Raw genomic sequence first — 24,469 nt, 5'->3', positions numbered from 1 at the left:
ATTATTCAGTACATAGGATATTAAACAAAACAAGCATTAATACCAGGGCTATACTGCTTCATGTCTCCTTTTTTTTTTTTTTTCTTTCTCTTTAGGAGCACAACTTTTAATTTCAAAAGAAGTATGTTGCAGTTTCAGTTGCAGTCACTACAATCGTTTATTTGATCCAAAAGTGTTTCTGTTTTTGGCTTGCTACACTAAAATCCTCATCTCCCAAAGACTGACCTTTGTAAACAGCCTTATCTCTGCAACAAGCCAACCCACAAACTTGGATACATTTACTGGAAATTTTCGCAACTTTGGATGCAGCATGAACTTTGCTTTCTAGGCTGATTTTAATGACAATGTAAAAGAGCTAAATTCTGAGTTTCAACTGGTGATACAAGGGTCTTTTACAGCAAAGTTTTCTTAATCTGGTAAGATTTTGTGCAGTGCAAGTAAATTCTTAGTAAGCCTTAAAATATCAAGAATTATAACACCAAGTATAGTTTAAAAGGGAGGAAAGAAAAACTCTCCTGAAGGAGAGAAATTCTTAAACATGCAAGGTAAAAACCTTAATATTTTATTTACTTTTTTTTTCCCTATTAAGAAAAAAACTCCCATTTCCCTATTAAGACAAATCTCCACCCCCTGGAAAAAAAAAAAAAAAAAAAAAAAAAAACCTTTCGATCATAAATAGTTAAAATCCCTATTTTCATCCCTTTCCAGAAGATGGTAGTGTAGCATACTGTTAAAGAATCTTTCAAAGCTTACCCAGTTTTACAGCCTGGTATTCACTGTGTTAGTGCTAAAACTAAAAGTAAAAAGAAAAAAATTTAGAAGTCAGCATAGGAAGCTTCATAAATAAGTTTTAAAATGCAGGGTCATCTTGGTCTATTGCTTTAAGGCTTAAAATTTATATATTGTATTAGCTAACACCAAAATCTTAATAAATAAATTGACTACAGGAGTGCTTAATGAAGGGGAACAAAATAGGTTTTGAATTCTAAAGGTTATTCTGATGTGCTTGACAAAAGAACACATTTAAATTCTTAAATCTTAGTCCTACAGAAAGCAAGAAAGAGGACTACAAGTTTCAGAGCCTACCACACTCTAACGATAATGCTCCTCTGGAAATTATTTATGTATTCTAGAGCAGAGAAAAGTCAATAATCTCTCTTTAATACAATCAAAGAGGCAAATAGGACATGAAATCAATGAATATTGCTATGTCAAATATGTGTTGCAAATATGGAAGTAAATCTGTGTCCTAATACTGTCAGTGTCAAAAACTGCAATATTTACTTGATTTACCAGATTTACAAGGGATAGAACCATGGGGAATGGTTTTAAACTAAAAAAGGGGAGACTTAGATTAGAAGTTAGAAGGAAATTTTTCACTCACAGGGTGGTGAGGATGCTGAGGATGGGGCATACCTGGAGGTGTTCAAGACCACGTTAGAAGAGGTCCTGAGCAACGTGATCTAGTGGGTGCCATCCCTGCCTATGGCAGAGGGGTTGTAACAAGACAATCCTTGAGGTCCCTTCCAACCCAGGCCATTCTATGATTGTATGATTTATCCCATTTGTCACAGATTTAAAGAATTTTTACATTTAATTTCACAAATACTTTGAATTTGCTTTGAAAATATTTTGATTGTCTTTCCATAGTAGCTTGAGGCAGCTACTATGATGGGTTATACTGAGACCAAACAAAACTCTTGCCACAAAACACAGACTAAGAGGTGTCTTTTTTCTTCTGGTCAAAACACTGCAAAAACAAACCCATCCTTCCATCCATGCATCCATCCACCCATCCATTTCTTTAACCAAAGCTTCTTCATTGCAACATGCAAAAATGCAGGCTGTGATGCTTGTTTAGAGTGACCCCATCCACCAGCACAATTTGATTCCTTACATTTTTCCATATGTGAGTTAAATTTTGCATTCTTTTCAACTTGAAGCACTCTAATGAAATGCCTCTGAATGTTGCAGAATATACATGCAAATGCGGAGGGACCTGGCAGAGGTGATCACCAAACCACTCTCTGTCATTTTTGAAAGGTCTTGGAGAACAGGAGAGGTGACTTAAGACTGGAGGATAACCAATGTCACTCCAGTCTTCAAAAAGGGCAAGAAGGAGGATCTGGGAAACCACAGGCCAGTCAGTCTCATCTCTGTTCCTGGAAAGGTGATGGAACAGCTTGTTCTGGATGCCATCTCCAAGCAATTGGAAGATAAGAAGGTTATGAGGAGTAGTCAGCATGGATTCACCAAGGGGAAATCATGCTCGACCAACCTTGTTGTCTTCTATGATGACATCACCAGCTGGGTAGATGGAGGGAGAGCAGTGGATGTCATCTACCTTGACTTCAGTAAAGCTTTTGATACTGTCTCCCATGATATCCTGCTAGCAAAGCTGAGAAAGTGTGGTATAGATGAGTGGACAGTAAGGTGGGTTGTGAACTGGCTGACTGGCTGAGTTCAGAGGGTGGTGATTGGCAGTGCAGAGTCCAGCTGGAGACCTGTGACTAGCAGTGTTCCCCAGGGATCAGTGTTGGGTCCGTTCTTGTTCAACAGTTCCATTAATGGCTTTGATGAGGGAATAGTGTCCACCCCCAGCAAGTACGCCGATGATACAAAGCTGGGAGGAGTGGCAAAGCCAGAAGGCTGTGCTGCTGCTGCCGTTCAGCAAGACTGGAGAGCTGGGCAGGAAGAAAGCAAATGAAGTTTAACAAGAGCAAGTGTAGAGTCCTGCACCTGGGAAGGAACAACCGCATGTATCATTACAGGCTGGGGTGATGACTTGCTGGGGAGGAGCTCTGCAGAGAAGGACGTGAGGGTCCTGGTGGACGACAGGTTGGCCATGAGCCAGCAGTGTGCCCTGGTGGCCAAGAAGGCCAATGGGATCCTGGCGTGCATTAAAGGGAACATGGCCAGCAAGTCAAGGGAGGAGATCCTCCCCCTATACTCTGCCCTGGTCAGGCCTCACCTGGAGTACTGTGTCCAGTTCTGGGCTCCCCACTACAAAAAAGACAGGGATCTCCTGGAAGGAGTCCAGCGGAGAGCCACAAAGATGATATGGGGCCTGGAGCATCTTCCCTATGAGGAAAGGCTGAGAGACCTGGGTCTGTTCAGCCTTGAGAAAAGAAGACTGAGGGGGGATCTTATTAATGTTTATAAATACCTTAAGTGTGGGAGACAGAGGGATACGATCAACCTCGTTTCAGTGATTTGTGGGGACAGGACAAGGGCCAATGGCCACAAAATAGATCACAGGAAGTTCCGCACAAATACGCAAAAGAACTTCACAGTGACGCTGACGGAGCACTGAAATAGGCTGCCCAGGGAGGCTGCGGAGTCTCCAAGGCCCGTCTGGATGCCTACCTGGGCAGACTGTTCTAGGGAACCTGCTTTGGCAGGGGGGTTGGACCCGATGATCTCCTGAGGTCTTCCAAACCCTACAATTCTATGATTCTATGATCAACCCTGTCCCCTAATACATATTCTACATCTCCAGAAGTGTCAATGGATGGTTTAATCCCTTCTTTTTAAAATGTTAATTCCCTGTAAATGTGGCGTATCTGCAAACTACATTAGTCTCTTAAGTATGTCAGCATAGTTCTTTCCAAATAAAGAACAGAAATATTTATAGAGGTTATCTGCAACACTGATGATCATTGTTATCTCCATTTGGTAACAGGCCATTACAGTTTTTCAACATTTTATTACTAAAATCCTTTAAAAATCATTATTTTTTTCTTCAACATGTGCTGGGTTTTCCCTTCCCTTCCCTTCCCTTCCCTTCCCTTCCCTTCCCTTCCCTTCCCTTCCCTTCCCTTCCCTTCCCTTCCCTTCCCTTCCCTTCCCTTCCCTTCCCTTCCCTTCCCTTCCCTTCCCTTCCCTTCCCTTCCCTTCCCTTCCCTTCCCTTCCCTTCCCTTCCCTTCCCTTCCCTTCCCTTCCCTTCCCTTCCCTTCCCTTCCCTTCCCTTCCCTTCCCTTCCCTTCCCTTCCCTTCCCTTCCCTTCCCTTCCCTTCCCTTCCCTTCCCTTCCCTTCCCTTCCCTTCCCTTCCCTTCCCTTCCCTTCCCTTCCCTTCCCTTCCCTTCCCTTCCCTTCCCTTCCCTTCCCTTCCCTTCCCTTCCCTTCCCTTCCCTTCCCTTCCCTTCCCTTCCCTTCCCTTCCCTTCCCTTCCCTTCCCTTCCCTTCCCTTCCCCTCCCCTCCCCTCCCCTCCCCTCCCCTCCCCTCCCCTCCCCTCCCCTCCCCTCCCCTCCCCTCCCCTCCCCTCCCCTCCCCTCCCCTCCCCTCCCCTCCCCTCCCCTCCCCTCCCCTCCCCTCCCCTCCCCTCCCCTCCCCTCCCCTCCCCTCCCCTCCCCTCCCCTCCCCTCCCCTCCCCTCCCCTCCCCTCCCCTCCCCTCCCCTCCCCTCCCCTCCCCTCCCCTCCCCTCCCCTCCCCTCCCCTCCCCTCCCCTCCCCTCCCCTCCCCTCCCCTCCCCTTCCCTTCCCTTCCCTTCCCTTCCCTTCCCTTCCCTTCCCTTCCCTTCCCTTCCCTTCCCTTCCCTTCCCTTCCCTTCCCTTCCCTTCCCTTCCCTTCCCTTCCCTTCCCTTCCCTTCCCTTCCCTTCCCTTCCCTTCCCTTCCCTTCTCTTCCATCTTTCTTTTCTTTCCACTATATTTCTCATTACTTTTTATAACAGACTACTCCATCTCCTTCCCCATTTTTTTAGACAATGTCTTTCAGTTTCTAAATGCTGCTTTTTCTTTTCCAGGGAATCATACAGATTTGTTTTCTTTTCCTTTTTAGTTTCATAACAGTGGTTTTTAGCCATGTGAGAAAGTTTTTTTTTTTCTTTTCAATAAGGTTTTGAGTTATTCTTTTTTTTTTTCTTTCTTTTTTTCTGTTCTCCAAGAACAGTTTCCTAAAGCTTTTTATCCCACTCATGCAAGCCTAGTGCATGCTGCAATGTCTGTACCATGGAGCAGTATCCCAGCTCCATGCTGTTGGTGTTAGCAGGCAGCATTCACATGCAGGACAGGAGGTACCAGAGAAAGGCTATAATTATTATACAGCCAAGGGCTAGTTCAGAAATATTTTAGTAACGTTTTATCAACAATGAGTACTGAAATAATTGGTTAGAGGTGAACAGAAAGCTGAATTAGCAGGCTTTGAATTCTTACTTCGGATGTCTGCAAAAGTATAGGTAAGTGTGTGAAGGAAAGAGATTTATTTAAATATTATGTCACCAAACAATGAAATTAAAGGGTTTAGACAGTTATCATTTGTTGTGTCTGGTCTGTAAGTGTCCTGACACTCAAAGTTCTTATGGCTATGGCTTTTTAATTTGATTTTCAGGTTTGGTGTCTTAATTGCTTAGCTGGTTATCTCTCTCAGGATTGTATTATTTTTAGAAATTTGAACAGGTCATAAGAAAGTGAAAGTATCCTTGGGAACAGTGTATCTTGAGGTAATAACCAGAAATAGATACTATACAGAAAAAATAAACTTAGTGACTTTATACAGGACTGGGCCTTATCCAGTTCCACTGAGCTGTTTGCAAGCCTTTTACTTCACTCACTGGATGAGTGAAGCCATTTCAGCTTTGCTCTTGAAGAAGACTGTTTAAAAAATCAAATTCATTTCAGTGGAATTGAAAGAAGCAGATCCAAAGCTGTGATTCATGTACACACACAGGTACTGAGTTCTGAACCTGACAATTCCCAGACTCTTTACTACTTGGCCTCCAGACTCTCCAGACACCCAACATATCCCTGTTCAGGGCTGCCTTGGCCTGAGCTGTTGAGGGCCAAGCTCCAGCTGGAAAATATCAGTAAAGTTCTCTGAGTGACCAGATCCAAGAAACTAAGATAATAAAAGTGAAAGAGATGCTTTCCTTTTTATTTTTTATTTTTTTCCCCATAATTCCCTAAAACATTAGCACTCCCCCCAAACATCTCTCAGGAAATTGGCTGTTGTAGTTGCCGAATCACTGGCCATCATATTTGAAAAATCATGGCACTCAGGAAAAGTCTCCGGTGACTGGAAAAAGGGAAATATCACTTCCATTTTTAAAGAGGAAAGGAAGACCTGGAGAACTACAGACTAGTGAGCCTCACCTCTGTGCCTTGAAAGATCATGGAATGAATCCTCCTGGAGGCAATGTTAAGGCACATGCAGGACAAGGAGGTGATCCAGGACAGCCAGCATGGCTTCACCAAGGGTAAATCTTTCCTGACCAATCTGGTGGCCTGCTACGATGGAGTGACTGCATCAGTTGATAGAGGAAGATGGACTGATGTCATATACCTGAACTTCTGTAAGGAATTTGACACAGTCCCACATGACATCCTAATGTGTAAATTGGAAAGATTTGGATTTGAAGGGTGGACCATCTGGTGGATAAGGAATTGGCTCAATGGACGCACCTAGAGAGTAGTAGTCAATGGTTCTATGTCCAGATGGAGATGAGTGAGGGGAGTGATGTGCCTCAGGGATCTGTCCTCGGACTGGTGCTTTTCAACATCTTCATCAATGCCATAGGCGACAGGACTGAGTGCAGCCTCAGCAAGTTTGCAGATGACACCAAGCTGACTGGTGCTGTTGATACCAAAGAAGGAAGAGATGCCATTCAAAGGGACCTGGACAGGCTGGAGAAGTGGGCCCATGTGAACTGCATGAGGCTCAGCAAGGCCAAATGCAAGGTGCTGCACTTGGGTCGGGCAATCCCAGACATGAGTACAGACCAGGAGAAGAACTCACTGAGAGCAGCTCTGCAGAGAATGACTTGGGGGTTCTGGTGGACAAAAATGCTCATCATGAGCCAGCAGTGCATACTTGCAGCCCAGAAGGGCAACTGCATCCCGAGCTGCATCAAAAGAGGTGTGGCCAGCAGTTCAAGGGAGGTGATTTTCCCCCTCTCCTCAGACTGTGTGAGGCCCCACCTAGAGTACTGCATCTAGGTTTGGGGCCCCCAGCACAAGAAGGATGTGGACCTGTTAGAGCAAGTCCAGAGGAGGGCTACAAAGATGATCAGAGAGCTGGAGCACCTTTTCTATGAAGAAAGGCTGAGAGAGCTGAGGATGTTCAGCCTGGAGAAGAGAAGGCTCCAGGGTGACTTCATTGTTACCTTTCAGTATTTAAAGGGATCCTATAGAAAAGATAGAGGAGGACTCTTTACTTCGGTAGACAGGACAAGGGGGAATGGTCATAATAAAAGAGGATAGATTTAGACAAGATATTAGGAGGGAATTCTTCACTGTAAGGGTAGTGAAGCACTGGAACAAGAGAAGTTGTGGATGCCCCATCCCTGGAAGTGTTCAAGGCCGAGCTGGATGGAGCTTTGACCAACCTGATTTAGTGGGTGGCATCCCTTCCTATGGCAGGGGTGTTGGAGTTAGATGATCTTTAAGGTTCCTTCCAACCCAAGCCATTCTATGATTCTATGATAATTCTATATCTAACAGCTGCTGTAACATAGTTGGGTTGGCTGTTGCAAGATGTGCATGTTGTTCTGATGCTGGTCATGACTTTATAAATAGGTAGGCTATCAGTTTTTCCTTTGGCCAAATATCCACAAATTTTGGTACCACACTACACCAGCTTCCTTTTTTTTTTTTTTTTTTTTTTTTTACCAGTCTATTATGACAGCAGAATAAACACAGATGGTGCTTACCATGGTTTGTATGAGGCAGATTCTACTTTCTTGTACAGTGGCAGATTCATACCACAAATATCACTATCAGAGCACCATTGATGTTGTTGGAATTAGTAACTAAAAAGTTTGTCTTTAAGAAAGATGTAGATGATCCATTTGTAAAGATAAAATAAGGACACTGACATATAAGAGCAAGGTAAAATAACTGTAGTTGACTATCTATGTTTATGTTCTTTCACAGAGACAACAGACAGACACACACTCATGGGCTGAGCAATGAATTTAGGGTGTTTCATTAAAATGTTTTCCTGTCTAAGATTGAATCTATAATTAGATTCAATGATATCATTATCATTGTAGACCTCATCGCAGTCTACAACTTCCTCACGAGGGGATGTGGAGAGGCAGGTGACCTATTCTCCATTATCACCAGTGACATGACCCATGGAAAAGGTGTTAAGCTGAGGCAGGGGATGTTTAGGCTGGACATCAGGAAGAGGTTCTTCACCAAGAGGGCGGTTGCACACTGGAACAGGCTCCCCAGTGAAGTAGTCACTGCACCAAGCCTGTCTGAATTTAAGAAGTAATTGGACTGTGCACTTGGTCACATGGTCTAAACTTTTGGGCAGACCTGTGCGGTGCCAGTAGTGGGACTTGATGACCCTTATGGGTCCCTTCCAACTCGGGATATTCTATGATTCTATGATTCTATGGTTATTTCTTGATTCTTAAGTAAAAAGGGAGCTGAAGAGAGGATTCAAAAGCGATTTCAAATCTATTTATAAACATGATATTAGTATTCTGACACAGCAGAACAAGCAATGACAAGAAGGCAAGTGTGATACCAAGCAGAACTTGTAGGGAAATACAAGAAAGTAGAATATAGATACCCATACTGAGATTTGGCAGATACTAATGTTAAGTTTCAAATTTTTGCAAAAATTGTTATATCATCATAAAAAAAAAAAAAAAAAAAAAAAAGCTCTTCGTGGTTTACATCTTATCCAAGACAGAGAAGGCCTCCCTCTTACTGGATAAGTTTTAGGGTATAGAAAAGCACGCACAGTGTTGAATTGTCGAATTGTCCTCCAACAGCTTTAGAGATCCAGAGAGCTTGATCCAGATTTTTCTCACTTAATTTTAGGCAACTAATTTAGCATCTAAATTAGGAATGCAGTTGACATAGACTTTCCATACACTTAGTGTTGTTAAGTAAACTTCCATGTAGGAAGATCTGGAAAATAAGAACATAATCCTGTATTCCTTTGAAAATCTTTTTTCCTAAATGTGATTCTTAAGACTGTAATTGAGAAATAGGTCTCATCTTTTGAAATCTCTCTCTCTCTCTACATATATATATACATATATATGTATATATTATGAGATCATACCAAACTATTATGATATCACAGACAAAGATTTTGTATCAGCAATGTGCACTCATGGCATTAAATTCAGATTAAAAAAAATCACTTTCTGATCTCTTTACAAATGCTGAACAGAATAGACTGGCCACTCAGAGAATAAGATGCTAACTGGGAAAAATTAGGAGTCTGGTTTGTCATGATGAATAGGAGAAAACAGAAGACAATGTATCTTTTCTTTTATACCATGAAGACACATTCAGATAATCTGAATTGAAATTTTCATATACTCAGTGAGAGGTGTGAAAAATGTCTGATGCTGTTTCAAAGAAAAATCATACACAAAATACAGCACATATTGCAGCCACAGTCATGTCGATGCTAATAGTAGGCACAACAGCCATTATTGGAACCAAATGTACCAATATAGTTTCTCTTGAGGTCAGCTGGATGGCTTTGTTTCCACCTAATTCAACAGTCACTTCAATCAGTGGTTATAAATGGAATATGATTTGTTCAAAATGAATCCTACTGGAAAATATAAGGAGTTGCCAGAGAAGGAGTGTGAACTACTTATTTTTATTGCCTGGAAATAATGAGGTTGTAAGGGCAAAACAAACAAACAAACAAAAGAACACAGAAGATTAAATGCAAAGTTTGTTGTTGTTGTTGTTTTATCATGCTGTCCTCCTAGTTTCTAAGCTTATAGGATCTACTGCGTGTATATAATACTAACATTTCAGTTTGGGCTTCCTCTTAGAAATTTTATGGAGTAACAGAGATTTGTTATTAATAACAAATGCATGTCATTAATATTTCTCATAATAGAATGTAACATAATTACGTAAATATTTATTCAAACATTCCAACTGGGAAAAAAATGGCTCTCACCCAAGAAATATTATTTTATATGTCAGAATACTAATAGGAGGTTCAATATTCGCATCCTATAAAACACAGAAATAAACAACTGCTCGCATAAGCTTTCATGATTTTCCTGCTTCAACCCCTCTAACATACATGTCAAATTGTTATCATTCTATTTTACTTGACATTAGAAATCAGTAATTATCTTTTGTTACTATATATATTTAGAATGACACCCTTAAGAGAATGCAGCTACCTATGGGACAGGTTAGACAGCATTCAATCAGTACTGATAAATTCATACATGCAACAATTTATTTCAGATCCTAATGATTTCACAACAAAGGGGTTAAGATGGAACAAAAGCATCTGTTTAAATCTGGGCTTCCAGTTTCAGAGACACTGTTGACTAGTGTCCATGAATAAATATTGATAAAGTGGGGAATATTAAAACGTCTTTCACAGTTTCCTGGTTGTGTTATTTGATTTCTCTCTTTTCCGGTGTATTTTAATGTCAAAAATCTGTAATTTATAAAATGAGGTTTATTAGGCTAAGATATTATATTTTTAATATTATGCTCAAAATTTTGTTTATAGGAAAAGAGGAAATGCACCTTGTACATAAGGCAGGGAATATACTGTTAGCATAATTAAGTCTTAAGTGTCTAATAAGAAAACACTATGAACCTTAACCTTAAAATAAATAAATAAATAAAATAAAATAAAATAAATAAAAAACGAGTAACGCTATGAAGAAAAAAAGTGAGAAAATGTGTCATTAAAGCATTAAAATAACAATAATAATAGAGTTTAAATTGTTCTGCAGAAAATTCTTAGGTTCTACTCTTTTTCCTGATGTAGTCACCCTTTTCCTTGTTCCTCTGGATCCCAGGTCAGTGACAGTCTGGTACTGAGGGCAGTTATAGTGAGTTTTCTGGAGTCTTCTCTGGGAGAAAGATGACATTCAGGTTTATTCTTTATCACTCCAGCATTTTTTTTATGTTTGCTAACCTATTCTTTACACTTTTGCTCATTCTGCATTACTTATGCTACGTCTGAATTTACTCTATATGGTGAATTTTGCATATGTTAAATACTTCTCTGTTCTCTAGGTTACCCGTAAAACTAGGTTTGGCTAGAGCCAAGTTTGTATTTCTTTAACTGACGAGTTATTTACAGCCATGGGGTAACAGCCTGTGTCCCATCTCTTCACATACCATCCCTGTGCTCCTCTGCATTGCATCCTGTCTCTCTGCCTCTCAAGATCTCTGCTATTGTGCTATCTCTACATCACGTCATTGTGTTGATTTTGAAAATATGTAATTCTGCACAAAATAATTATTTGTCACTACACTTTCTACAGAACTACAGCTGTACCATACGCTGATAAGTAAATGTAAAACAAGCTAGCCATGGCCATCTGTTTTTCTTCATCATCATCATCATCATCATCATCATCGTCATTATCATCATCATAGTAATAATAAATATTGTAACTAAATTAATTTTAAAAAGAGCTCAGGCAAGGAAAGAAAATTTTAGACAAGCAAATCTACAAACATATGTTCTCAAGCCTTGCAAACTCAGGTACAAATATAGTGACTTGTTTCCAGTAACGACAATGTATTGTCATTATAATATGGCTACCTGCTTTTGAACGTTTTCTTAACATTCAAAATATTATCACTGAAAATGTCAATTTGGCTTTGCTCATATTTCACACAGTAAATAAAAGATAACGCTTCATAGTCCAGTCAAAATAAAATAATTAAAAATGAACACCTTCTATTACATCTGTTGCTGAAGTTTCAGATCATAATTAAAGTAAAAATTTGTGAGTGCATCCAAGCACATACTTTCATCTGAGGCAGTAAGTATGATAGATAATACGGGATATTAATGACTTTTTGTCTCACATCTGGATAGCTAAAATGTTCTCCAGAAGAACTGCCAATCACTGAGAAAAGTTAAAGTGCTGGGTTAAGATTTAAGAGTTATTTTCCTTTTCAGGCATTGTGAATAATGATCTCTAGCTTCAAAGACATTAGAAATTCAACTTTGCCTGATGACTTATGGGAATATTAGTACTTTCTAGCACATTTCCACAATAGCTATCATGTAGTGGGCAGACATCTTCCAGGGCATTTTGCAGAAAAGTTAAAATTTATGTTACATGAAAAATCAAATCTTCCATTCTCTTTTGTCCACATTTTCCACTGCAATGCACAAAAATGTCCCTTTTCAACAGTAACAACAAACTGAACCTGCCTCCTGTTCATAATCTTCCCTTCCCCTTCTTTTCTTCAATGCTTTTCCTGTTGTCTAAGTTTGTACATAATATTCCAGGGCTGTAAGCCAAATTACACTTAGCAAAGTCATGTTTTACCATGACTCAGTGGGTTTCCTATTACCAGGTAGAATAACACACTTATTTTCCTAAACACACCTCATGTGTGGTCTATATATATGCCCTAATTTTTAGAGTATGCCTTAATAAGTATTTGTCAATGTCTATCAAGGAAAAGCTGAATTCTGCTCTTAATTGTCTCCAATTGCACAGAACTAAACGGGCATTTATATAAAATCAGCCTGTGATGAAAGTGAATTACTACTTGTCTATTGCTATGTATCATTGGATTAATTTTCAAAGATAACCACCAGTAATAAACTCCAAGGGTTGCACTGCCAGCCACAGGTTTAATGCTTAGAAGAGACATTTCCAGAGTCATAGAATGGTTTGAGTTGGAAGGGACTTTAAAAAACATCTAGTGCCATGGCAGGGACACCTCTCTCTAGACCAGGTTACTCAAATCCAGCCTGGCTTTGAACACTTCCAGGAATGGGGCATCCACAACTTCTCTCAGCAACTTGTTCAAGTGCCTCACCACCCTCTAAGTAAAGAATTTCTTCCTTATATGTAATCTATATCTACCCTAGTAGATTTAGTTTACAACCATTACCCCTTGCCCTATCACTACACTCCCTGAAAAAGAGTCTCTAAAAAAGAGACGGTGGCAATAAAATCCATTAACAAGATGGCAAAATCTGCCCTGAATTTTGTAGTTGCCAGCACAGTATTCAGGAATCAAAACAGCTCTCTTTAGCCTCAGATCCATGTGGTCTGTTATGCTTTTGCTATGCCAAATGTTAAAGGCATTTTGCCACCAAAAGGCCCAAGCCATATTGACAAAATCAGTTGGATTATTTTTATTAATTACAAAATACATTTCCAAAAATGCTATACAGAACTGGTCTTACCAGTTCTTGCTCACCTCTGTTCTTCATGCTATCACAACATTAACTTAAACAATAACAGAACTCTTCAGAAAAAGTTTATTTCTTTTGACCCATTGTACCAATAAAAAGCAATTCAGAGCTAAAGCATTTTATTAAAGCCCCCTCCCTCAATAGTTTTTGTGTTTTTTTTTTCTTTTTTTTTTGCTTAACCTATATTTGAAAAATAGCATAACCAGTCTTTATGATGAAATTAGTAACAGTGAAGAACACATACTGCTGACAGTGCATTTCTCCAATTTAAATACACAGATCTGCATGTGAAAGAACTTTCAAATGTATTTCAAAACATGTTTGATTCATACTGCATGCCAGGTTAAGTACTTTTTCAAAATAATGTAGTTTCTAGGATAGCTGTAATAGTAAACTGGCATCTATTTGAACTAAAAACAGGTGTGCAGATCACTTAATGCGTCCATACTACCAACATTTCTGAAAAGTTGTTTTTCATTTAAAGAGCACATATAACTTTTTTTTTTTTTTTTTCAACTGTAATTTTATTTACATCTATGATTGGGTGCACAGTACTCACTGAATTGTTTGTGGCTATTTTACTCAGCAACCCTATTAGTGATGGCAATATGTTATAATGTGAAAAGAATAAGCACCAGCTAATTTAAGCAGGGCTGAGTAGTTCTGAGCTGAACTGCCTGGGCAGCATACCTCTGTTCTCAGAATGAGGAAAAAAATAAACAAACACAACTGTAACATGATTTAAATTTAATCTTGAGGAGTTTCAAGAAAACATATTTCTTTTATTTAAAATTCAGACGTAACATAATCTCATCATGTAGGTTCTCTTTAGGTATGAAGGTATATTTAGAGAGTGATTCATCCCATCCTAAAATCAGCATTTTCAGGATAGTCTCTTGCATTAAATAAACCTTGTGCCTGTATATTAGATCTTCGTCTACTATGTATTGTTGTTATATCCAAAATCAAACAGAGACGTCAGACCTACTTGATCTCGTTCTCCCATCATTGTTCTAGCTGGAGGATCAAGGAGGTAAAGAAAGTTCATTCCTTCATTTTGGGGATCAATGATCTGCCGATCATATAGTTTTAGAAATTTGATAGACTTCTGTGTCATCTCTTTAATTAATTATTTAAAACTCTGTCTGGCAAAGGCATACTGAAGTGATGTTAGTTATATAAAAAAATAAAAATAAAAAAATAAAAAATAAAAGTCTGCCAACATAATATATTGCATAGTACTTGTAAGAAGTTTTTTCAGAATTCTTTTCTTTTAAGCTATATTTCCCTGAAATACAGCTCACAACTTCACTTTTTACTTTTGTGCCATCATCGTCCTTATTTTATTTACAGTTTTATAGAGACGTAAATTAAGTACAAAATTACTTCTTTTCAAGCTTTGTTTTGAAAAAGTGATCACAAGCTCATCAGTATCACTGCTTTATATTTGCTACAGAAGTAGCTATAGCTAGCTTTGTGGTTTGGTATTTCTCATCAAAGTACTCCTTGGTACTTCTGGTCTTGGATTTATTACTTAGAAATTCTTGCAGCTCACTTTCTTGCTTTACTGTGACATTTTTTTTTAAACTTGGCTACCTCTGTACCACATAAGTACTCTTCCATCAATGATAATTAGTCATCTGAAACACAAACAACCCTCCACTCCAGGTTAAACTGGTGTCAGGACATTGTGTTGACCAGAGCCTTACTTTTGTTTGTCTTCACTTATGTTAAAAGACCAGTCTTTCCAACATGCTGTGAGATAGTCTGTGCAGACCTCCACATGCTTACCTCTTTTGTTTTGTTCAGACTCAGCCTTCCAGAGAGCATTTCATTGCTAAATGGAAAGTTTTAATTTGGCTTTCCCCATTTTTTAATATACGTGTACTTGCCTTCCTGGAAGTCTACAATATTTCGCTTGTCTCAAAGGACTCCTTGCAGACTGCTTCAATGTCAGTTTTGTGTTTAACACATGACTTGGCTACAACTTCTGTTTGCATGATTGGGATGAGACTTTAAACACTTTGAGGTTAAAGGATTCCTCAACAGTGGGTGGGCATATTGTGTAATTTTTTTTTATAGCAATTTTATTTTCATATCTGAATCCTACTTAGTCTGCACCAAAGATGTTTCCATCATCATGATATTTTTTGAGTTTTCTGGGTGGCAAACTTATTAAATAAATCATCAAAGCAAATTATATTTATAAGAAGGTTTTTCTCACTACAAGATCACAAGGTAAAGACTGATAAACTGCATGGAAAGCTGTTAATAATGGATAAAGAGAGAACATTTCTAGGGGAAGAGGGGAGAGAGGAGCTCATAGTTCCCCCTGTTACAGATAGTCATGGATAGTACAATACAGTTAATAATGATACAATAAAATCCAATAAAATCCTGCCTTGGAAGCCACAAAATATATCTATTAGGCCTGAGATACACTTCACTGAAAATAAATCTAAGTGGAACAAGTGGCACATTTATTCATAGTGCTAACCTTCTGCTCTTGGTTAATTTTCGTCTATTGAACGTTATTTGCATGTACACTTATTAGCATTTTATACAATTTAATCCTTGTAAATAAGCTTTTATGATGTGGTGGGTTTATAAAATGAGAATCAAACCCATATTTTTACATGTTTTTTTTGTTGTTTTTTTTTTTTTGTTTTGTTTTTCATTAAATAACATCAGAAATTGCAAAATTAAAACTCTGGCTGTATTAAAATCATGCTTGTTTACTAAACATGAAGGAATAATGGAATCTGGTTGTGCAGATACTCACAAATAAAACCAGAACTGTTGGGAGCTCAAGAAGTAAGCCTTATTAAGAGGGTAGGTACTGGCTCCTAAAATCCTATGATATAGAATTTTGAAGTTTTCATGTAAAATAGTTCTCTTAGGCAGAAAAATAAAAGAAAGAACAATATTAAAAAATTACACCTCTGAATCCCTCAGTAAGGATAACTATTAAAAATATCCAGTGTATAAATTAGAATGATACTGTCTAACAAATATTAAAGTTCAAATCTGAAATCAAATGAAAGTTTTGTTGAGAAGTTGCTGATAAAGGGTAAAGAGCTCATGAGCAAACGTAGACAGATTTTGTGAGTATGGCTGTTATGTCTTGTAGACAGTCAGAAGCTCAGCATTAGAAGTGTGATAGATTGTTTTACTGACATCTTGAATTTGACAGAATTGTATTTAAAGTTTATTAATCCTTCATATAATAAACTTTGATATTAGCTGTGACCATATAATCATAATAATAAAAAGCAGGTGGCCAACCCTACTCACAGATCACAAAATCTTCCTTCCACAAGTCTTTGTTTTGCTGTGCTTACTAGACAGAAGTAAACATCTGGAATCCCCAAACTAAAGCAAACATGGTGAAAGAAGAAAAAGGGAAAAGGAAGAGGAAGGGGAAGGGGAAGGGGAAAGGGAAGGGGAACGGGAATGGGAACGGGAATGGGAAGGTGAACGGGAACGGAAATGGGAATGGGAAAAAGGAAAAAAGGAAAAAAAGGGAAAAAAAAGGAAAAAAAGGGAAAAAAAAGAAAAAAGGGGAAAAAAGGAAAAAAAGGAAAAAAGAAAAAAGGAAAAAAGGAAAAGGAAAAGGAGGAAAACACAAACGGATTATAGTAGCATAAGACTGTAATTATGGGTGTGACTTTCTAAACAGTTTGCAAAAAGGTTTTCTGTGTATCAAATTTCAATGGAGCATGGAAATATCTGAGCTGGTTTAAAATGATCACAAGCAGTACTAAAAGAGTTTCATATGAGTCAGGTTTTTTTGTTAATAATTGAACTCCACTTATGCAGGACTGTAGCTGATCTCATAACAGTAATCATAGATATCACTGTATGAGCTTCAGTAGGTTTAAAGCATTCTCAGAGGGCTAACACACTTTGTGTAAGGCCAGAGCTTGACGATATTACATATGGATGTACGACTAGAAGGTGTTTTGAGTAAGTTTGCAGATAATACTAAATTGGAAGGGTCTCTTGAATGTGTCAAAGGTAGAGAGGCCTTGCAGAAAAATCTTGATTTTTTTTTTTTTTTACACAGAAAACTGTGTCATCACCAGCAATATGAAGTTTAATAAGAGCAAATGCCAGATTCTGCATCTAGAAAGACCCTGGCTGTACCTACACACTGGGGGATGAGAGGCTGTAGAGCAGCCCTGCAGGAAGGGATCTGGGCATTTTGGTCCACAAATTGAATATGAGTCAACAGTGTGCCCTGGCAGCAAAAAGGGCCAGCTAGTATCCTGGTTTGCATCAGGCACAACATTGCTAGCCAGTCGAGGGAAGTGATTGTCTCACTCTACTCTGTGCTGGTGTGGCCTCACCTTAAGCACTGTGTGTAGGTTTGGGCACCACGGTATAAAAAGGGTATAAAACTATTAGACATTTTACAAAGGGAGTTTATTAGTCTGAGTTAGGGAGTTATTTTGCATATGTGTGTCATCTTCTTCTTAGTCAACAAGAGGGATCTATATATGTCTATAGGCACAAATATGGAGTTATATCCTCTATGTGGTCAGGAAATGGAAGAGTAGTTATGGTTACATATTCTGCGTAATATTCTTTCTGTTGTACAATATAATCTCACATTTCTGCAACTATTGTTTTCACACACACAAATCTTCATGTGAACAAAACAGTAATGGCTCAGAGAAAATAACATTAATAAATTTAAGTTTCCAATAGTATATAATGTATCAATGTATATGTGAGAATTTTTTTCAGTGTATCTCCTTATTATGTTGTACTTTGTAGCTTTAAAGCTGGTTCTTATAAAAGTATGGAAGCACAAAACCTGAAAAGATTAGATTTATACTTACAAGGTCTAACTGCAACCTTACATCGTACTAATTTTATTTCTTTAGTTTTAGTATTATTTTCTGACTGTTGAGTAACATAAGGGTTTATTTGTGTGTGCACACGCATGTTTAATCATACAGCAGGTGGGAACAAACAAATAATTGTAGGTACCAGAACATTAAGCTGTACATATTTATAAGAATGGATAGAGTCTATATGTAGCTCCATGTAAAACTCAAGAGGGTTTCCTAAACTGCCTCCTGAAACAGGGTACTTGAGCTTGTTGAAGCTGTCCAGGCCTGATCTGTAAATGTAATTCTCCCAAACTGGGAATCTGGGTGGCTATTATCAAAACCATTAAACAGGTTTGTGTAAGCACTGGAAGGGTACTCATTAACACAAATCACTTTAACAGTAACTGTGACAGAAATAAATAACAGAAGAAACTTGACAAAATAGATAGATGGGTGAAAAAATAAATAATCCTTGCAGCTTTTAAGCAGCCCTGAAAGGAAAACTCCTGCTTATTTTGCTCCATATATACGTTTATGTATTTCCCTGAATACATTCCATCTACTGCACAGGCAGTGGTATACTGGTGGCATGGCGCTGCATGAACCTGGGTGTCTCTCCAGGGAGAGATTCTGTGTGACAGCTGTGGAGCCTGCTCAGCCTCAGCCCAAGGCTGAGAGTAGTGCTATTCTAATGAGACTGATGTTGCCAGAGTTTGGCAGCTGACCTTAACATTGTGACCTCTCTCCCTGTGCTCCTCATCAAAAAGGACCCCAATGTGCCCTAAATTCTCCAACAATTGTGCTGAGTCCAGATCCAATTAGTTAGTCTGAATTGAAGCAATCTCCATGTAGAAATATGCTGCTTTAAACTAATGGATTATTTGTTCTTATTTAATTATATATATAAATATATATATATAAATCATATAGCCAACATTATGGATCTTTAAAAACATATCAGGAATTTACTTGTTCAGTAGACAGCATTTGGGGTATTGTAAAAATACAGAAATAATTTTATTGATTCCTGATGTTTAGATTTTATAGTGATATTCTTGTTCTTACCTCAGTTGTTGAAAACTGCATTATTTTATAGCTTTACCACCTGTCTCTCCCCCATTCCATAAATAAATAAATAAATAAATAAATATCAAGCCTTCTCATACAGAAGGGTGTGGGGTTTTGTTTTTGTTTTTGTTTTGTTTTCTTTTTTAAGCTATATGGGAATATAGTGCATTATGCCTGGACAAATGCCTTGAAAAAAGCCTGAAAGAAGTTGAATTAGTGATTTGACCCAAGAACTCTTAAGTCAAAGAGGATGACTGCACGAATTTAATGTTTCTGTAGTTGGAATCACAGAATGGTAAGGTTGGAAGAAAATTTTAGAGGTCATCTGCCCCTGCTCAAGCAGGGACACCCAGAGCAGGTTGCCAAGGATCATGTCCAGATGGCTTTTGGAAACCTCCAAGATGACTCCACAACTTCTCTGGGCAATTTATTCTAGTGCTCCATCAAACACACAATACAGAAGTGCTTCCTGATGTTTAGATGGAACCTCTTGTGTTCCAGTTTGTGCCCATTGACTCTTATCCTGAAACTGGTTATCACTGAAAAAAGCCTGGCTACATTTTCATTGCATCTTCCCTTCAGGTACTTTCAGACATTGATAAGATCCCCCTGAGCCTCCTCTTCTCAAGGCTTAACAGTCCCAACTTTCTCAGCCTTTCCTCACAAGTGCTCCAGTCCCTTGGTTATCTTAGTGGCCCTCTGTTGTTCCAGTATGCCCATGTCTCTCTTGTATTGAGGGCCCAGAACTGGAAACAGCACTCCAGGTGTGGCCTCATCAGTTCTGAATAAAGGGTGATCAAGATCACCTCTCTTGACCTGCTGGTGATAATTTGCCTAATGCAACCAAGAATGCTACTAGCCTTCTTTGCAGCCTTTGTATATTGCCTTGGAGTCCACCAAGACTCATAGTTCCTTTTCTGCAAAGCTTTATTCCACCTGGGCAGCCCTCAGCATGTACTGGTGCCTGGGGTTGTTCCTTCCCATGTTCAGGACACTGCACTTCTCTTTGTTGAACTTCATGAGATTTTTATCTGCACCCTTCTCCATAATGTCAAGGTACCTCTGGAAATATATATATATAAAATATATATATATATATATACAAGTATATTACAATTAATCCGTGGCTTATCCTTTCATCTTGTTTTCCCACAAATACCTTTAGAGTTTCTGGATCTCTATGTCAGCTAGTGTCACTGCTTAGATACATAAAAAGATGCAATAAGTGAACCTATGTCCACTAGCATCATTGGAATCACCCATCTTGACCTCAGCAGTGTTTGAAATCAAAACTAGTTTTCCTCTTTGAAGTAAGTGGAATTAAAGCCTTTTACACTAGCTAAAAACGTTGCAGTGCTATCAACAGCTACAGCTCATCTGTAAAAAAATATATCTCATCATATATAAAAATATATCTACATAGAGAAAAAAAATGAATTTTTGACTTTACTAAGTAGACTTTAAGAGAAAAGGATGTTTAGCCAAGGTGATCAAAAGGATCTGGTATGAAATATTAAATTTAGGGGGGAAAGTGTTGTTTTATATATTTATTTCATACTGATTGTTATATTCCACACTAGCAAAACTTTCCCAAAATATTTTAACAAGCACTTTGAGCACATATATCTTTCATGTGCAAGGTAGTACAACTTACATCCTCTAATTATTTCCAAGGATTGCAAGTGACCTCTTTGTTTGTGATAACATCCTTCCATCAGATACATAAGTCACTAGTGTGCTAACAATGAATTCTTGCAGAAGTGTGAAAATCACAACTTAAATGTCTAGACTTAATCTTTGGTAAAAGTTTAAATATATTAATATTTTGTCAGGTATCTAGGACTAGTACATTTTTTTTTTGGAATAGCATTTGCACTGGACTTTGAGGGGAGATAAATATTACTATATATGTTTAAATACATTTCAGTGTTCTCTTCTCCTTGCATCTGAGCTTTATCAGCCAGATCCTACATGAAAGATCATATGTCCTTCATTTGCACTTCTATTCCATTAAACTGAAATTATGACACTGCTAATATGTACTGTAAGGTACTGTGAGATAGAATCACAGAATCATAGAATGGTTTGGGTTGGAAGGGACCTTAAAGAGCATCTAATTCCAACCCCCCTGCTAAGAGCAAGGATACCTTCCACTAGACCAGGTTGCCCAAATCCACATCCAACGTGGCTTTGAACACTTCCAGGGATGGGGCATCCATAGCTTCTCTGGGCAACCTGTTCCAGTGTCTCCCCACCCTCTGAGCAAAAAAATTTCTTCCTTTTAACTAGATAAGATAAGATAGGTACAGACATGCTTTATTTTACACAATGTAAATGTATATTATCAAAATCAGCTGGATTATCTACATGGAATAACATTAGATAAACATATAATTCTTTGCTGGGCTGAGGCTTAAACATATACTTGAGTCCCTAGTTCATCACAGCTATACAATTCACATTTAACTGAGCTACTTGTAACACTTAAATTATAAAAAGAGACAGAAAGCAAAGAAAAGGAAAATCCTTCAGACATGCAGATACTTGGCAGGGGCAAGTCTTCAACAAACTTAAATTCTGGCAAAAGTACAATATGCTGATAAAAGGCCATATACCTTCAAGCATTAGGTAATGCTATATGGATTTTTTTTTCCTGTAGCTGTAATGACAATTATTATGTAGAATATGTTATGTAAAAATCAGTAGGATTAATAATATATTATTTCCTCTGTACCACTGTTAAAGGAATCCATTTGTTATTAATGGTGATACTTTTAATTTAATGGATTAATTTGGAGCCCAGGCAGAAGTTATGGACATTTAGGAAGCGATCAGTTTGTAATTCCATATGTTAAATATTAAAATAAATTGTCTCACACTGGTACTCTGGTAGATGTCACTTCACAGTGAATTAAAATTGCTTCAGACTTCAAGAATCAAAGAAGAATTCAAAATTATTCTGCTATATAGTCACACTCACGGATATAATTAAAGGTCTGTCAGCACTTTCATTATATAAAGCCATTTTTAAGCAGTTTATAAGTTGGCCATGACATTTTGCTTAAAGCTGGAAATGGGCTGTGAGTTTCCTGCCTGGAAGTGATTTTTTGTTTCTTATGAATGTAATTGGAATCAGATTATATCCCTGTGTTTCTCATCCGTGACAGAGGAGTTAAAAAACATTATCTGTTTTTTATATTTCTCCCACACATACAAAATATCTCTTTACTTCAGTTTACCACCTTGCAGATAATTAGGCTGTATGATGATATAGGCAAATGAAACATATCCAGTGCACAAGGTGGCCCACAGTCACGCATACAGGTTAAAAAAATGCTCTACTATGGTTTTGGACCGTCTACTGGACATGGTGTGGGAAACTACAGTGTTCAGGGGCACTTTGGGGAACATCACAAGCCCACTGCAGATTAGATATGGCCATACCATTTTTGAGGTTTGGGAATTTCATAATTATTTTGTAAACTATGACAACACATTTGGCCTTAGGGCCAGAGAAGAATCCTATTTTCTTTTCCATTTGTTTTATAGATATCAAATAGAGGAGTCTGTTTTATTTGCCATTATAGACCTAGTGTTATTATACTTTGCAGAGTATATAGTAGTGTACAACCATTTTGAAATTGAGTTTGGTTTGAACTTCATTCTAAGTAAGAAGCTAATTTCCATGTGACGCTCAAAACAGACAAAAAATGTTGCTCAGCTATTAATACCAGTATTTGTCAAAAATGCATCAGTAGTTAGGCAGAGCTTACTGCCTAACCAAAGAGTGAGATTGTTATACATTCTTTAAAGGATGGCTCACAGATAAGCTGTTTGTGGATTTTGGAGGCCATAGGCAAGATGAATGTATGCACAGTCTTTGCCAAGGAATCCTTTGAAAGGAAAGTGCTTGCTCATTCCCAAGAGAAATCATGAGATTGATGAAGAGGTTAAAGGCTCAGCATGCCCATCCACCATTCAAACAAACCTTTTCCAGTATATGGAGTATTTCCAGTACTTCTCTCATCACTTTGAACGGCATCCCAAGTGGAGTCACAGGTTGTTCTCATGAGTGAAAAATAAGCAGTACAGACTTTATTTATTTATGAACAAGTGTCATCATAAATCAAGCAATATGACTGAGATACTTACTTTAATTTAATTAGTAGATAAAATAATTTTTAAATCAGAAGACTCACAAAGCATTAAATCCTTGGGGAGAAGGTTACTGGAGCCTGTTTTACCTCTAGCCTCACTTAGAAAGGTAACTAGAAGGACTCAGAGATGAACTGTTTTGGGAAGGTCAACACTGTATGATTGAGGAAGACATTCAGACCCTACCCACAGCAGGGGATTGGTCTGTCCCATAAACATACCAATAGCATGGTGATATAACTTTTGCCAAATTCTCTGCCTGGGAAAAATAATTAACACCAACATAGTGTCACTAGTTCATCTAAGATAGAAGGATAAGTTAATTATTTAGTTTGAACAGGCACTCAGGAGACTGCAAATTTTATTTCCATAAACGATATGGACACACATGCAATCACAGTTAATTTCCCAACCATGTGTTGTCATTAAAAGGGCATTTAGTTGCAGCTGTCATGAAATTTCCATGTACCATGAAAGTAATTATTGACCTGACATCTAATGTCACTGGTGGATCGACCCTTGCACCTTGCTAAGGGAATCATCCCTGAGATTCCCCAGCTGTCTTTGAATTTGTGGCACTATGAATATCTGTAAAGAAATTCAGCACTTGAAAAAGAAAGGAGAAATCAAATCACCAAAGTTATCATCTGGAAAAAAAATAAAAATATATTAACGCTTCAGCAAAAAGGCTAGATGCTTGCTAAAAAATTGGGAGCAACATGATTCACCTCTCCTCCCACTCAACCCTTCACACACACACACACACAAAGGAGAGGGAGAAAGGGAAGGAAGAGGTGGGGGGAGGAGAGGGGGAGGGTGAAGGGAGAGAGGGAGAGAGGAGGGGACGGAGGGGGGAGGGAAAGAAGAAAACAAAGAAACTAAGGTTCAGCTGAAATTTAGCCCTTATCATCCCAGCTATGAGGACTGAGGAGGATTCATTGAGAACTAGCTAGATAAAAAGGTATGTTTTCCCTTCAGAAAGACCTTGGTAGTCTGGATCTACCCTGACTGAGTAGCAGTGATGACCTAGAGAAGCGAACAGCAGGGCTCAGAATGGATGTTCTTTGTAGATTGCTTTGCTAGAAAAGCTAACTAAACAATCAAAGAAATATGAGGATTTGGCTTGAGACTCTCGTTCAAAGTTAATGGAAGCCCCAGACCTAGTGAATTATGGACTCCATCTGCTGCTATTGACTCTCAGTGAGTTGGAAGTAAATATAGTCTCTGTGTCTTACGCAGATAAGCCATGTGTTTTTCTTGTTATTTTTCCAGTTTTCACA

The 24,469-nt window shown here is 38.4% G+C and overlaps 2 long non-coding RNA genes across 2 annotated transcripts in view; one reads left to right on the top strand and one right to left on the bottom strand.

Moving 5' to 3' along the window:
- Window positions 1-24,469, bottom strand: part of LOC308188338 — a 112,703-nt gene that overhangs the window by 66,083 nt on the left and 22,151 nt on the right. The gene's annotated exons all lie outside the window — the stretch shown is intronic.
- The window catches only part of LOC308188335, a 13,604-nt gene continuing 11,900 nt past the window's right edge, over window positions 22,766-24,469 (top strand). Inside the window, exon 1 of the long non-coding RNA XR_013945414.1 lies at window positions 22,766-24,150. This is a non-coding gene — a long non-coding RNA (uncharacterized lncRNA). The remainder of the gene's footprint in view (window positions 24,151-24,469) is intronic.

Source organism: Anser brachyrhynchus (assembly GCF_964034855.1).
Source record: "Anser brachyrhynchus genome assembly, chromosome: 1".
NCBI lineage: Eukaryota > Metazoa > Chordata > Aves > Anseriformes > Anatidae > Anser > Anser brachyrhynchus.
This window is presented reverse-complemented; position numbering and strand designations above follow the sequence as displayed.